Source organism: Bidens hawaiensis, unplaced genomic scaffold, assembly GCF_021521415.1.
Source record: "Bidens hawaiensis isolate Kalapana, Puna unplaced genomic scaffold, B.hawaiensis_p1.1 tig00023521_1, whole genome shotgun sequence".
Taxonomy (NCBI): domain Eukaryota; kingdom Viridiplantae; phylum Streptophyta; class Magnoliopsida; order Asterales; family Asteraceae; genus Bidens; species Bidens hawaiensis.
The window spans coordinates 44155-54949 of record NW_027493693.1 but is presented as its reverse complement, the minus strand read 5'-3'; positions in this window follow the sequence as shown (position 1 = coordinate 54949).

Sequence of the window (10795 nt, the reverse complement as noted above, 5' to 3'; positions counted from 1 at the left end):
TTCATTCCTCGCGAAAACTCGCGATGCTTCCATTAACTTGGCCCACGTGGTGGGCATGCCATCTCTGCTTACGAGAGCTCGGCGGAGTTGATCACTGCGCGCGCCTTGTATAAAGGCCACGCGCAGTAGTTGCTCAGTGATCCCTCCGATTGCCAGAGACTCCTGATTGAAACGAGTGATGTAGTCTTCAATCGTTTCATCATTCCTGCGCACGCAGTGCATGATGTCATCAGGGTCGCGCGTGTGTCTGCGCTGCTGCACGAAGTGAGCTTGGAACTTTTCCAATAGTTCCTCGAACCCATCGATTTGCCCCGTAGGCAAGCTTTCAAACCAGACACGTGCCGCGCCCGTGAGGCAGCGAGCGAACATGTGACACCATGTTGGCATCGTCCAGCTCTCTAGGTTTCCCGTGTTGTAAAAACCTTGCAAGAAATCGTCTGGATCTGTTGTGCCGTCATATTTACCCAAACCACTTGGCATCTTGGTTTTGTGCTGGATGGGAGCCTGCGCGATGCGCGCAGTGAACTTTGAATGTTTCACCAAGATGGCTGGTCTATACGGTGTGGTTACGTCCACTTGCCCTCTAACTGGTGGGCTGTACGGCATGTGCAGATCCAGATCGGCTCTGGCTCCAGGCGCCATGTTCACAGGTGCGCGGAGCTGTGAGCCTCCTGCATGAGTATCTCGCGACTTCCTCATGCTGTGCACTTCTTCATCACTGAACTCAGTGTGTGCAGTGTGAACAGAATGTCCTTCTTCCGGCGCGCGCGGCCTTTTTGTCCCATGAGCAGTTTGCTTATCAAGCGCTTGCCTTTGTGTTAAGTCGGCTAGCTTTTTCTGTTTGACCATCTCATTATACTTGTCCATTAGACGCCGCTGCTCGTTTATGAGCCATTCTTTAGGGTCGTTTGTTTCATCTTCTGGACCCATTGGTCCTTTCTGTTTCGCGCCGGCAAGATTTTGTAACGTAAGATCGTCTGGAGGAGTTTCAGTCTGGTCATGAGGAGTTGTGACGAAAGGACGGTTACTGGTGGCGCGCGTAGAATCACGCGGCGCCCTCAGAAATTGTTGTCCCTCATTAACATCCTCACGTTCAATATCCTCCAGAACTTGATCAACGTTATGAACGCCAGAAACCATGGTGAAAATTGGTTTTTTTATAGATCTGATGAGATCTTGTTGCCGTTGTAACAGTGGATGGCGCCAATGAAGAAGCGTGGATCGACTCACTGGTAGACGATCTACTTTCCTCGGGTGTGATTATACTATTTCACCGATGGTTTTCTTGGATCTGGGTTCTTCCACCTACAAAATGAACAGCACCGTCAACTTACCCCTCAGAAAGGGACAGAGGGGTCCTCTTTGGGGTAACCCTCCGGTGTGAGAATAAGTATTTGTGGAGAAGATAATAATATGAGAGTAAGGAAATCTGGAGAGTATTGCTTGATAGCTGAATACTCTGTGATTGTGTGCAGTAAAGAAGCAAAGTATCGTATTTACATGTGTAATTCATATACATTTGTTGTAAGTTAGTTTCATGTATATGCAGGAGGAGTTTTATATTTTTTTCATTATGCGAAAGCAATATAATAGAAGTATATACACTCTTAGCACGGAAAGTGTTATGTATGGTTATTCGGAGTTAATCTCTATTATGAAATCTTTGTAGACAACGTTCTTAGTTTCGTTGTCTTTATTGTGGTCGTTAGGTACAATCAGAAGTTTCAGTGCTGAAGGGTTAGTGGATCTTGATAATGCAACGTACAGTTTTCCATGACTGAAAACCGGTTGTGGCAGGTAGACTCCTATTTTGTTTAGGGATTGCTCCTGGCTTTTGTTTATTGTCATTGCGTAACAAATCTTTAAAGGGAATTGTTTCCTTTTAAGTGAAAATGGTAGTTATTGATATGTATGTGTAAGATTTATGCGTGGTATGTATACGCGATGGCTAATTATTTGTACCTCAACGATTGCATGCAAAATTTGTGTTACTATAAGTCTAGTACCATTACATAGACTTTGGGTTAGATTAAGGTTGCGTAGTAAAATTACGAGAGTGTTGACCTTTAGTTCTAGTTTATGTAGTGTCATACCCTTAAAGTTCAGCATATTGAAGTATTCAACTAGATAAAGAAAATCCGCGTCTTCGTTATTTCCGGTATGAGGTATGATAGTATCTTTACTATGATAAGTAATGGATGTTCCAGGCGCCATATGAAGCACCCGTGTGTTTATTTCATGAGTTGTTTCATTCTTAGTACATATAATTTCCTTCGTAGACATCGTAGAGGCTGATGGATTATGAAGTGTATCGTCGTCGTATATGAATTTAATTAGGTCAGTGAGTACGGTTTTATGGAAAGGTATGATGTACCGAGGTGGAATCTATATGCTTCTGGTGTCTTGCGGATGATGAAGGTCATGTGTTCCGATAAAGCCGTCTCCAATTGCAAGTAGCCAAGATGAGAACGTAGACATCTCAGTCTTTTCCTGTTCGCTTAAGCATGGTCTTTGCAAACACATGTTGATACTGAGTTTAAAGATCTTGAATTTGTTCCATAGGTATGCTCTTGCCAGTCATGTAGACAAAATGGTTTGCTTAGAGGCTCTTTGTATTATCGGCAGCGCTTGTCTAAAGTCTCCACCTAAGACTATAAACTTGCCATCGAAAACGCTACCAACATTGTTAAGATGATCTCTAAGGCTTCTGTCTAGTGCTTCGAAGCATTTGCGATTGTTCATTGGCGCTTCATCCCAAATTATTTATGTTGTCTCAGTTAGTAGTTGACCTAGCTTTGTGTTTTTCTTTATATTGCATGTTGTGTCATCACTAAGGTCTATTGGAATTCTAAATCTGGAGTGAGCAGTCCTTCCTGCTGGTCGTAAGAGTGATGCTATTCCAGATGCAACCACTGCCAAAACAATTTTACCTTGAGAGCGAAGTCTAGATGCGATTGTTAACCACAAGAAAGTCTTTCCAGTTCCTATATGACCATATACAAAAGCCAAAACCTGCTCGTTTAAGGCCAAAGTGGTCATCACGTGTTAGCATATCTCACGTTGTTATGCATTTAAACAACCTTTAGACTCGGTGTGCTCTGCTGCTAGTTCCTGCCCATCATAGTTATTTTCTTCCATGAGCAATCTGTTCCTTAAAAGAGCAAGATGTTGCTCGTTAGGCATCTGCAAGCCATACTGAGCTAAAGCCGATGGTGTGGGAGCCGCGCAAAGCAATAATTCAATCTCGTAAAGTATTTGCTACTTTATATCTTCAGGGTTGGTAATTCCATGTCTAAGACGAATATCATCAACTATTTTTTCCCATTGTTCATTCCACAGATCTAGAGGCTTTGATACACTGCAGTACAGTAATATGTGTGCGAAGAGGGTTCTTAATTCTGATGCAGTTCCCCATGCATCTGCTTCGTTAAATGCATTAGACCATTCTCGATCATCTCCAAGTAATCTAAGTCGGTCACATGCATCACGGTATGTACTACAGACATGGCCTCCTACCGTACGAATATCCTCGAATGTTAACCTCGTTGGTGAGCTAGAAGCATTCGTAAGTAAAATCTTTCACCACATGATGGATGTACATACATAAGCCAGCCTATTGCTGGTTTTGTGTTATAAGACCTACGTATCCAACATTTCTTGGATGCATCCCACCTATAGTGAGAGACATAGTGTATGTAATGCAATCTAAACCTCTATCATCGCGACGGTAGTTGTGAAGCCAGCCTGTGAGTGTAGTGTGTCCTACAATAGGATTGGAAAGTACATTGCTAGGTTGTCATTGTCCCTAAAGGTAATAGTCTGCGTATGTTCTTGGTGAACAGATAGAACTTGTACCACTGGATTTCTGCAGTGTATTGGGAAATTAAAGATTCTTCAAGTCGTTTCATGAGGAAAAATAAAGCGACTGTCTACAAAGTTTTGTATCTTGTCTATGTGACAATCATTTATGGTCGAGGCACTGTCAGAATTCAATGGGCCTTTGGAGATTCTATAGCATATGCGGTCGGTTCCTTTTGAGATGTATTTGAATAAGTACTTTATCTGCATACTCCAGCTACAATACTCGACCTTTATGTGAGCGTGATAATTCAAACACAGAAGCTGGTCGAAAGGAATAACATACCGATTGTCCAATTAAATATTGTTTCGTGTTACTGTACTACTTGTATCACGCCTCTTGTATCGTGGATAGCCATTCTTATCAAATGATGTCATAAGTTGGAAATTCTTAGACCATGATACCTTTTTCATGCATGGCGATGATGGTCTAGCAATACCACATGGACCATGCATCATCAGGTCTGAAATGACTTTATGCAGCTGAGGACCAGACACGGGATCAGGTGTTTCAGCGGTGATGTACTTGTCAATGTCCTTGGCATTGACTATTTTGTGAGAAGCGGAAACCCATATCAATAGGTGACAATGAGGTAGACCTCGCTTTTGGTACTCAATAGCGTAAAAATATGTGTAACAGAAAACAAATATATACACCTAGTAAACATGATCCGTAACAAGAAGTATAACGTATATTGCAATGGATATAACCTGCTGTAACCTCTCCAAACGGTTTGTTACTTTTCAAAAAAATGATAAGTGAGGAAACCTTTATCTGGAAAACTCATGCAATTAGGTCCGGACGATCATGGCCTTGAGTGAGGGGTACTAAGACATGTATCTTTCAATTTCCGGCCACCTTACGTTACATGTAAAGGTAATAAAGTATTACGGGTTACCATGCACTCTACATATTGAAAAAGCATCTTGGAAATGTTTATACATGTATCGAGGACCACCTGTAAAAGACGAAGGTAATATAGTTCTATTGCCAATGTCACGTCCTTTTGTATCACCTCGTGTGACAGCGTCTTCCACACCTCGAAATAACTCTGCTCTGAACATGTTCTGGTTAAAGCGTACATAATCAAGTCTACTTTGTTCAATATAAACGTACGTGTCAACAAAATATTTCTATGAAAGATGGCCACCACGAAGTACTAAGGTGTACATGTTCTGGCGATCATGAATTTGATAACTATAAAACATGTTCATTGTTAATTTTCTGTTCTTAGCCATCACATCAGTATTACACAACATCTTATGTGACCAACCACTTTCTCCATGGACAAACAATAAAGGATAGTGAAGTGGCATATCAAGTGGGTGCAACTTGCTTATACGTTTAGGATCACCACCTTTAGAATAAAGGACAATGTCAAAACCATCGGACATTGGCTCATTATCAGTCACAATAGCCCCAATAGAGTTGTTAGATGGCTTTTCATAGCACGGGGTGTTGTGACATTCATATAAACGCATGTAGAAGTCAGTAGCTTCATCGGACTGCATAAAATCCCTGGTAGTATGGAAAAGTTTGATCAGTTCGTTTGAGTGTTCGAATTATTTTAAAAGAATTGAGACAACCTCTGAAGTAAGTGGTGAGTGATTACTACTAGTAAAGGCATGCAGTTTGTTTGAAACCTCATTTTCGGTATCGTAAACATACATTTGCAAAAGACGAGGCCCTTCATTCGCAGGCGGGCATAAAGAACCGATCCAGTGATAAACCTGTCCTTCAATCTTAAAAATGTATGGGCCTGAACCATGGTTGACAGAGTCATCGATCTTTGCACCAAAAGATGTCATAGAGAACATAGCGTTGTAGGCATGTATATTTGCGAGGAAATCAGGCTTTGAAAACAGTTGAACAATTGCCGGACTTTACGTCCTTACAAAGGGCAACTTAACAACACCACTTTTGAAACATTGTGTATATCTAGGATAACGATTGACAGTAGCCGAAACACAACGTTCCTCAAACCAGAAATATGCATTGTAGTACTCGCATACACAACCGCAGTCTCTGTTAAAGAGACGTGTCAGAGGTAGAGGCATGATAGAGAGCGTGTCGGTGAAATGGTCGTTGTTGTTAGATGCAGGCGCTTCTGGCGTTAAGGAATAGTCTAGTCTTCTTCGACGTCTCCTCGACGTAGACATTTCGTTAACAGGTATGAGACCATAAAGCCAAGGAAGTTGACAGGTAAGGGTCTAAAACAGTATAGAAACCGAGTAAACGGCCAGCACTGAGTATAAAAAAAGGTTAGTCAAACATGTAAATTAACCTAAGAGGGAAACATATAGTAAACAGGGAACAACACAGGTTACTAGTATGCAAACACACATAACACACCAATAAAGACTAAAGTAGGAACGAAAGAGTTGTACATAACAGTTACCTCGACGAAGACAAAGTCATGATGTAATCTACTTTCCAACACGCCAACCAACTGCAGTAACAGAATTAAAAATACTCTATAAAAAAAAAAAAAAAACTCTTTCTTTATATTATTAATCTTTCAAATTTGAAAATGGCAACATAGTTAGTCCATAACAATTTGCTGTACAAATTGAAGCAAATTGCCAAAAGTTTTCAACAGTGGACTAAACAAAGAGTATGCACATGTTAGACCTAAAACTTGATTGAATACCCAGGTTTAAAGAAGAAGAAAAATCATCGATATTAAATACCTCCATCTAACACCGAACATTAGACAGGGTGAGATAAATCTAATAATATGGTTGGTGCATCATTTTTTTATTAGTATTTCATCAAACTAACGATTTCTAAAAGAATTTAAATTAGAACAATGTGGTTTGGTGTAAGAGAGAAATTCTTTCAAGGTTTGGGCTTAAGTAACAGAAATTAAACTAACTTGTACAACTGTTGTTTATCTTTTTATTATTGTTATTCTGCGGATAACATAATATATACAGTATAAAAGTTACTATTAACTATTATGCAATAATGCTACTAGTAAGCATGGTCCACCATTAATCAACTATTTTAACTCATAAGCTAGAAGAAGTCATCAGTTATTTGACAACGAATTATATATTTTACTTTCTATATACCGTTCATGAAGTGAACAACTAAAAGAAACAAACATAATGGAGCACCAACTGTAAGAAATGCAGTCATATGACAACAATATGTAACATGGTTACTCAATTACGCGTGAAAAAAATTCTGTTATCTATCTAGTTCTAATCAAACTTGAAATGACATCATATTTAATGCTTAGCATGCAAATGTTTAGGACAAAAAAGATGACAGCACATGTCACTTGTTGATTTAGTTATTAAAGTCAGGTTGTTGTTTGGTAACTAAATAAGTTTTACTGTAGATTTTAGTGCAGGAGCAAGTTTGTATATATATATTTTTTATTGGATGCTATGGCTTACAAATTGAGTCAATAATCTGTGAGTCAATAATCCGCAGGAGCAGATTTGTAAATAAAAATTTTAAATTTCGATGCTATGTAATACAATTATGCAAATGGTCAGTAGTCTGCATGTGCATATTTGAATAATAAAGATTAACAAACGGGCCATTAATATGCAGGGGCAGACTTGTAAATAAAAAGATTTTTTTATGCTATGGCTTATAAACGGGTCAATAATCTGTAGGGGCAAATTTGTAATTAAAAGTTTTAACTTTCGATGCTATGTAATTAGGGGTATCAATCGTGTTGGGTTGGCAGGTTGACGGGTTGATAGGTTTCAGGTTGGCGGGTTAGCGTGTTGAGATACTTCAACCCTAACCCAACCCATATTTTTATTCGTGTCGATCCAATTAAATTCGTGTCGTGTTCGGGTTGTGTTTCGGGTCAACCATTTTACATTCATATATGAATATGAGTAAATTAAACAATTAATTACTCTTATTCATATAAAATTTGTTAATAATCTATAATATATATAAACGAAAACATAAAAATCCTACGTGTCGCGATGCGATCGCTCCCCATTTTTTTGAGTCACCAGATTTGCTTAATTTTTTAAATGGAGGCTTCTCATGCATTTGACCGAATTCACGGGTATGGGTCATATCAAACCCAGATATTTCTTAAACGGGTTATAACATCTTATTAAATTAAAAACTAATCTCACCAAATATTTGATACAAAAATCCTATAAAGTAGGAATATACTAAAAATTAATATTTGATTTATTTAAAAAAAAGATATATGTTATTTATAATTAAAAACCCAATTTTATAGTAAAAAAAATAAACAGTTCTTGGGTTTCATCAAACTCATGTAGCTTTTAAACCAGGTTATAACATCTCATTTATTTGTGAAACAATTTAATATCAAAACATAAGTGTATTATTAACTTTCATACAATAAAAAAATTCAAAAAAATAGAAATATTATAAACAAATAATATAAAACGACCCCGTAATACGGGGGATAAAAACTAGTTTGTGATAAACCTAATCGTTTTTATGTATTTATCTCTCATTCTCAATTAACAAAACTAGGTTCACATAGTTCGCTCAACATAAAAACATACAAATGAAATAACCATTAAATATACAGTTAGAACTAATAAAATGAAATGAAATTAATATATGTAAAAAGTAGATAAAATATTGTAAAATGAAATTAGCTTTATTTTTAAACGCTAATTGATGTATGAAAAATAACTTTAAAATTTAAAACATCTTATCTCTAAAATAAAAATATTAACTTCTCTAAATATGTTAAACGAGTTAATAGGTCAAACCACTTTTTAATGGTCGGGTTTGGGTTGATCTATTTTCTAAACGTGTAGGGTTCAGGTTGACCTGTTTAAGAAAATGGGTCGTGTCAGCCGACCCAAAACCTATATATTTTTTTTTGTGTCGGGTTCGTGTTGGGTTTCGAGTCGTGACAGGGATTGACACCCCTATGTAATAAAATTATACAAACGGGTTAGTAATCTGCATGTGCGCATTTGAAATTAAAAAGATTTAACTTTTGCGGCTACAGATTTCAAGATTGAGAAAATGGTCCCTTTCATGATTTTATATATGTTATTTTGTTTTTCATGCATAAGTATTATCACTTTTGTTTTCTTCGGCCTCTACGTTTCACTGAATGTGGTGTGTTTCATTGGTTAAAAATGCCATTTCAGAATTGTCTCTATTATATCTTAACTGGAAAGAAGAACACACAAACTGCAACACCTGTGCAACCCAATTGACAACATAGTGTTGGAAACGTAGCAACAGAGCAACAAATTGCAACCTAATTAAGTCAATTAGGCAACAAAGGGAACAAATAAGCTCAGAAAACTCACAGGAGAGCAAACCAAAAGCACAAAACACATGCAATTGAACCTGTAAAAACCAAATCAGCAACAAAGGGGTGTGACGTGAACATCATAATCGACCAAGGTCGAGTTAGAAATTACCTTACTTTGCAAAATCACATAAAAACCCACAACGAAGCACCAAAGAAACCCACATGCAATTGATGATAAAATTAGATGATATACTGCCACTAAGCAACCTAATTAGAAACAATGATGAGATGAGTGAGAGGCACATGCACCACCAGGTGTCAACTGAAATAGCTTGAAAGACTTGTATGTAAACTATGATTTAAAAGGGCTAGCAGTAGAACAGTAGAATAATGTGTGTAGCTGCCACTTTCAAATTAATAATGATATAACAAATTTAATATGCTCAAATCAACACGCTCAGTAAATAACTGAGTCAGCGACGCTAATGCGTAGACGCTCAAATAAAGGAATTCCATTTCATATTTAGTATAAAAATAAATGAGTAGGTGATGCAAATGCGGTGAGAAATATATTTGACGTGTTTCATTGTGGGAAGAAGCCAATGAACATGCAAATAATTGTGTTCTACCTAAAGCTTATTTATCAAAGCTTTAATTTTTTTTTTTGCCATAAAATAGAAAATATTTTTGTTTTTAGCTTATCCCAAACTCTGTCACATGAATATGCTCAACATGATTTTAAAATAGTATATATAAATCCAATCACAATTCTAATGCGTGCCCCACCCAGAAGAAATTGAAACTTAATTAAAAGATGGTTCGCTGAATATGGGGAGTGGGATGTTAATTCCTAGTCTGGGTAAGAGTCAGAGATGAAATTCTTCAAGGCCCGGTTAGTAGACCTTGAGAGACGGCACAAGCAACAAAAGGTCAATTTCTTTACGCTCACAATTGGAGGCTACTGTTATCTTCATCTCAATAGCTCTCTACATTCTCATGATTTATCAGATTCAATCCCTATTTTACAAACTAGTAAGTTCGATTTTGAGTTTCACTTTGATTTTGTTTTTATTTTGGTCAGCAATTTTGAAGTACATGTATTTTGGTCGACGATTTAGAAAATCGATCAAGTTAATAGTAATTATGCCGTCAACATTATTAATGAAAATTAATTAGGATGAGAAGGAATTAAATTAATTTACATTTTTGCCACTTCATGTTTTTTAATTGGAAATGATATCAACGGTGGTCTTTGTCACATACGTTATCGTATTATTAGAATTATATTATTCTGTCATTTTATCTCTCTCTCTTTTTATATATATACTAGTCTATATACCAGTGTGATATATGGGTTAAAAAAAATTTAAAAACATATTAATAAATATAATCTATGATACAAATACAATGAAATTATAACAATAACTATATTAAAAGAATGTATAGAATAATCAAGCAAAGATTAAAAATAAAACAAATTTCTCAATGAACCAAATTTTATGGTTCTACAATACATTAAAAGATGAAAGTACGGAAATAATGTGCTTTCCACTTCCTTTTGTTGTTCATTCTTGTTTTTCCGTCAACCCACTTTCTTTTGTAGTTCGTTCTTGATTTTCCGTCAACCCAGAAGCATTCTTACGCCACATTTGAACCCATAAGCTTTAAACATGTTAATATTTAACCTCCATCACAATTAGTTGTTA